Raw genomic sequence first — 6,365 nt, 5'->3', positions numbered from 1 at the left:
GCGATCATCAAGAACTGGAGAATGTATTTTGGGTTGTTCTTTGGTGGTAGGTTATGGTTGTAACAAGAAACACACAGTTAAATTTAAAAAAATGATTTTTTTTACTATTTTGGCCCAGTTTTCCTTTAATAATAAAAAAAAATTAGGAGCTATCCATGACCATTTACCACCAAATGAAAGCCCAATTTGTCCTGAAAAAAACAAGGTATAATCCACCTGGATGTACAAAGTAGTTGTGACGATATGTACGGTTTTACTAACATGTCAACGTTGCAGAATTGTGCTTAGGCATTTAGATTTGTTTTACCCTTAGGCGTGAAGGGGTTAACGGACAATTGCGGTCATGCAATACGGTACATAAATGAAATTTACATCCTTTTTTTCCCCACAAATTGAGCTTTCTTTCAGTGGTATTTGATCGCCTGTGCGGTTTTTATTTTTTGCGCTATAAAAAAAAAAGGCTGACAATTTTGAGGAAAAAAAAACAATATTTTGGACTTTTTGCTATAAAACATGTCCAGTAAAAAAAAAATGCAAAAATCAAATTTAGTCATAAATTTCTGCCAAAATGCATTCTGCGACATGTCTTTGCTAAAAAAAAAACTAATTGGTTTACGTGAAAGTTATAGCGTTTACAAATGGCGGGAAAGATACTGGGATTTTTAGGGTTTTTTTTATACTAATAATGGCAGCGATCAGCGAATTATGGCGGCGATCAGGGACTTATGGCAGCGACCAGCGACTTATGGCGGGACTGCGGCGGACATTCTGACATTGGGGGGTCCTGACTTGGGGTCACTGACATCCCCAAAAACACTAATACAGTGATCAGTGCAAAAAAAAAAAAACTGACACTGTACTAATGGCAATGGGGAGGAAGGGGTTAACTTTATTTAGCAGGGAAGGGTAATAGGAGTGAGGGGAGTGTTTTACTAGGGGGCGGGGGGGTGTACTGGGCGGGACAAAGCTGATCGAGAAAGTGAAACTATTCTTTCTCGATCAGCTCATCCTCGAGCTGACAGCACAGCTACTGCAGCTCTGCTCTCTGTCACCGTTTACCGCCGATCGCCGGGACATAGCCGCTAACGAACGGCTGTGACCCGGCAACTGACATCTGCGGCGGTGATCCACAGGACAAATAGGGCGGCAGCGCGCCTCGCGTGCGCCCCCTATTTGTTTACAAAACACACGTTTTAAAACGTGGTTTTGCCTGTGAGTGCCGCCCTGCCACCGTATGTGTACAGTGGCTGGGGGGCATGCGGTTAAGGGGTCGGTGTTCCACTTTTCCACTGAAATAAGCTCAATTATAGATAGAGGACAACTCCATAGTGCAGTATAACGATAAACCCTCAACTTTTTTTTTTAATGGCATTCACGTATTGTTTAAAAAAAATCACATGTACGGTGGATATAAAAAGTCAGGTTTCTGTGGTGTAAAAAAATGAGACAAAGATAAATCATTTTAGAACTTTTTCCACCTTTTACTAAAACACCACTGCATCTGACGTTTTGCATTGCACTTGGAGATGTAAGGCTTGAGTGCAGCTGCTCGGCCATGGAAACCGATCCCATGAAGCTATGTACTGTTGTTGTGCTGATCTGAAGGCCACATGAAGTTTGGAAGTCTTTAGCTATTGACTCTGCAGACAGCTGGCGACTTCTGCGCACTGTGCGCTTCAGCATGTGCTGACCCCACCCTGGCATTTTACATGGCCTACCACTTGGTGGCTGAGTTGCTGTTGTTTCCAGTTGCTTCCACTTTGTTATAATACAACTAACAGTTGACCATGGATGATTTAGTAGCAAGGAAATGTCACAGATGGACTTATTGCACAGGTGGCGACCTATCACGGTACCACACTTGAATTCACTGAATGCCTGAGGGCGATCCATTGCTTCACAAATGTTTGTAGAAGCAGTCTGCATGCCTAGGTGCTTGATTTTATACACCTGTGACCATGGAGGTGATTGGAACACCTGAATCCAATGATTTGGAGGGGTGTCCCAATACTTTTGGCAACATAGTATATTAGATGGGTGGTTACAGGAAAGTGGCTGCACTTTACTTCTGGTTACGGTGCATGATGATGTCTGCCCAACACTTTGCAGGAGGAAGGTGAGCAGGGTCTGGACTACAGTGGAGCAACTAGCAGATGGCACAAGTGTGTAACATAGGAACACTATAGTGGAAAGTGAGTGGGGACTAGAGAGAGTGATGAAGGATTGGCAGAGCTGGCAGATCAGAGCAGGAGAAACTAGCAATGTCACATGTGGTGTGCAGCATGGGAGCAATATAGCAAGAGGTGAGTGGGGACTGAAGAGAGGAGGATCAGCAGAGTTGGGGGTTACTACTGAGTGGGGGATCAGCATAGCTGGTTATCACTACTGAGTAGAGGATCAGCAGAGCTGGGGATTACTACTGAGTGGGGGATCAATAGAGTTGGGGGGTTACTACTGAGTGGGGGAACAGCAGAGCTGGGTATTACTACTCAGTGGGGGTTACTACTGAGTAGGGGATCAGCAGAGCTGGGGGGTTACTACTGAGTGGAGGATCAGCAGAGCTGGGTATTACTACGGAGTGGGGGATCAGACGATGTGGGGGTTACTACTGAGTAGGGGATCAGCAGAGCTGGGGGTTACTACTGAGTAGGGGATCAGCAGAGCTGGGGGGTACTACTGAGTAGGGGATCAGCAGAGCTGGGTATTACTACTGAGTGGGGGATCAGATGATGTAGAGGTTACTACTGAGTAGGGGATCAGCAGAGCTGCGGGTTACTACTTATAAGGGGATCAGCAGAGCTGGGGGTTACTACTGAGTGGGGGATCAGCAGAGCTGGGGATTACTACTGAGTAGGGGATCAGCAGAGCTGCGGGTTACTACTTATAAGGGGATCAGCAGAGCTGGAGGTTACTACTGAGTGGGGGATCAGCAGAGCTGGGGATTACTACTGAGTAGGGGATCAGAAGAACGGGGGGTTACTACTGAGTGGGGGATCAGCAGAGCTGGGGATTACTACTGAGTAGGGGATCAATGTGGGGATTACTACTGAGTAGGGGATCAGCAGAGCTGGGGGTTACTACTGAGTGGGGGATCTGACGATATGGAGGTTACTACTGAGTAGGGGATCAGCAGAGCTGGAAGTTACTACTGAGTAGGGGATCAGCAGAGCTGGGGGTTACTACTGAGTGGGGGATCAGCAGAGCTGGGGGTTACTACTGAGTGGGGGATCAGCAGAGCTGGGGATTACTACTGAGTAGGGGATCAGAGGAACGGGGGGGTTACTACTGAGTGGGGGATCAGCAGAGCTGGGGATTACTACTGCGTAGAGGATCAGCAGAGCTGGGGGCTACTATTGGGTAGAGGATCAGCAGAGCTGGTGGTACTACTGAGCAGGGGATCTGCTGAGCAAGGGTACTAATAAGCTGGGGATCTGCTGAATAAGGGTACCAATACTGAACAGGGGTACTTAGGAGCTGTGGATCTGCTCAGTGGGGGTACTACGACCGAGAGTTCAACTGGGCCCCTTTAAAACAAATAGAAAATTGAAGTGGTAATCACTTTAATGTGTGTTGAAGTCAAGGCAAGTGTAAATGAACCCTAAGAAGTACTAATTCACACATCATTTAAGCAGATGGCATGTAGTATCCCCTGCCGCCAACATGAGTATTTGTCCGTGCGTTTTTCAGGCTTGAACATTGTGTATTAGCCACTGGAAACCTAGTTACTATGAGAAGAAAAGGCAAGAAATCACATGGGTTTGGGTGTGTGTTTTTTTTTCAGACATGGTCATTGCAGTCTGTGGAGACCAAAGATTCAAGACTTGAAGCTCATCTACTTTTCTATGCTTTGTGTGACATGATGCTCGGGTGTGAATGGGAACCTAGTAAATAATGGGACTCCTCATAGTGCGCACTGAAGTGGTTCTAGCCCAGTGTTTCTTAACCTTTTTTCAGTCGCGGCACCCTTTATAATTCTGCACAATCTCGGGGAACCCAGGTCTAAAATGTAAAAAAACTAAACAAATAGTTTGGTTGCTCCTACAAAGCAAACACACCTTTGGATACTGGTACTGACTAGTATTCTGATGTTTCTCTTCTCCCTCATTCTGCTAATGTGACCCCAGTGCTAACTAAAGCTGGCCATACACGTATAGATTTTTGTTTGATAATTTTTGTTCTAAGAATATTTGTTTCGATTTTCTAATCATTAGTGGCATCAAATCGTTGTTTGTTTTTGACAGCAGTGTTGAGAAAATTCGAAGGGGCAGGAAGGAAAACTTTTCTCGATCAAACGAATGTTTGGACAGTGTATGTGGTTATCGTTCAGAAATTACATTTATTTTAAAATCGAATGTTAAAGGTAAAAGACCATTTTAGAATGACACTCGTCCATTCATCATGTGTTCAAAGAATTTTTTGTGGGACTTTCTGTATACTTTTGAAAATCTACACGTGTATGGCCAGCTTAATCACTTCACAAGTGAGCAATAGCCGAATAACGGATACAACGCGGTTGTCCAGTCCTGGGAGGGCGTCATATGATGTCCTCCTGCACGCCCTGGTGCTCTCCATGATCGCTGTGCCCTATGGACACAGCTGACCACATGATGAAGTAAAAGGCCAATCACAACAACCTTTTACCATGTGATCAGCTGTGTCCAATGACACAGCAGGAGAGAGCATCACCAGCACACCGAGGATCACCAATATGGGTCCAAAAGTTTTAATGAACGATCACAGTTACAGCAAGGCAATGTTTCAGAGTCTCGCAGGACCCCTTCATCAGAGGCCACATGCCTGATGAAGGGGTCCTGCGAGACTCTGAAACATTGCCTAGCTGTAACTATGTGATTATTTAAACTTTTGGACCCATATTGGTGATCCTCGGTATGCTGGTGACATTCTCCCTTGCTGATTCTGTTCGGTTCCAGCCGATGATCGCTGCAGCACCAACTTGTAAACACAGCCATTTTTAACGCAGAAACGTGTGCGTTGGGATTGTACACTTGCAATGACACAGCTGATCACAAAGTAAATACAGTTGCTGGTTATCGCCAGCACTTTCCTCACGCTTTCACTGCATGAGGAAAGTACTGCCGATAACTTGCAAATGTCACAGAACAGATCGGCACTGATCATCAGTACCTTGATGATCAAAGCCTAGCAGTGCCACCCATCAGTGCCACCAGTCAGTGCTCATCATTGCTGCATATCAGTGCTTCCTATCAGTGTAGCCTCATCAATGCACATCAGTGAAGAAGAAACATTACGTTTGAAAAATTTTATAATAGAAACAAAGAAAAACTAGTTTTTTCTTGCAAATTTTTTTCTTTTTTTTTTTGTTTATAGCTCAAAAAATAAAACACCCAGCGGCAATTAAATACCACCAAAAGAAAGCTCTATTTGTGTGAAAAAAATCATAAAAATTTCATAGTAATGCCTGTCAATGCCCATTAGTGCCACCTACCAGTGCCTCCTCCTCAGTGCTGCCTATCAGTGTACCCTATCAGTGCCCATCACTGCAGCCTCATTAGAGCACATCAGTGAAGGAGAAAAATCACTTATTTACAAAATATTTTAACAGCAACTAAGAAAACAATTTTTATTCAAAATTTTAAGTTGTTTAGCAAAAAATAAAAAAACCCAGAGGTGATTAAATACCACCAAAAGAAAGCTCTATCTGTCGCAAAAAATGATAAACATTTCATGAGTACAATGTTGCATGACTGTGCAATTGACATTCAAAGTGCGACAGCGCTGAAAGCTGAAAATTTGTCTGGCCAGGAAGGGGATATAAGTGCCCAGTAGGAAAGTTAAGAGGGACAAACAAGAATGCTGTACAGGCCCCCTATGACGTCATTGGTTGTCAGGACGCTGGTGGCTAGAATGGCGCGCAATGAAAACCTAAGGCTTTGTGAAAATAAAAGGCCGGCTTCATCCACCCACTGGCTTTTATACAAGTTTTTGGCAATTTGTACCCATTGTGCCAAGACACCCCTGAAGGCACCCCAGGTATACAAGGCTGACCGAGAGAAGCAATGCAAACTCTCAGATATCTGTATCCTGATTATTGGGGGGTCTCTCCTCACCTGTAAGCATGCACCCCCTCCTTCACCACAGAAATGTGGGGAGCAGGGGTGGACTGACAACTCATGGGGCCCCCAGGCAATAGGGGATCATGGGGCCCGTGTCCTTGCCCAAACTCAAAAAAGCCTATGAAAAAGGTAACGGGCATCTCATGGGGCCCCCTACTGACCCCGTGCCCTCGGGCAGTGCCTGAGTTTCCAAATAGTCAGTCCGCCCGATGGGGAGCCTGGCACTGCTTACACAGCTATTACACCCCAAATCAAACGTGGTGATATAGA

Source organism: Staurois parvus, unplaced genomic scaffold, assembly GCF_062004578.1.
Source record: "Staurois parvus isolate SC_StPar_1 unplaced genomic scaffold, SC_StPar_1.0 ptg000985l, whole genome shotgun sequence".
NCBI classification, from domain to species: domain Eukaryota; kingdom Metazoa; phylum Chordata; class Amphibia; order Anura; family Ranidae; genus Staurois; species Staurois parvus.
Note: the sequence above shows the minus strand (reverse complement) of the source record.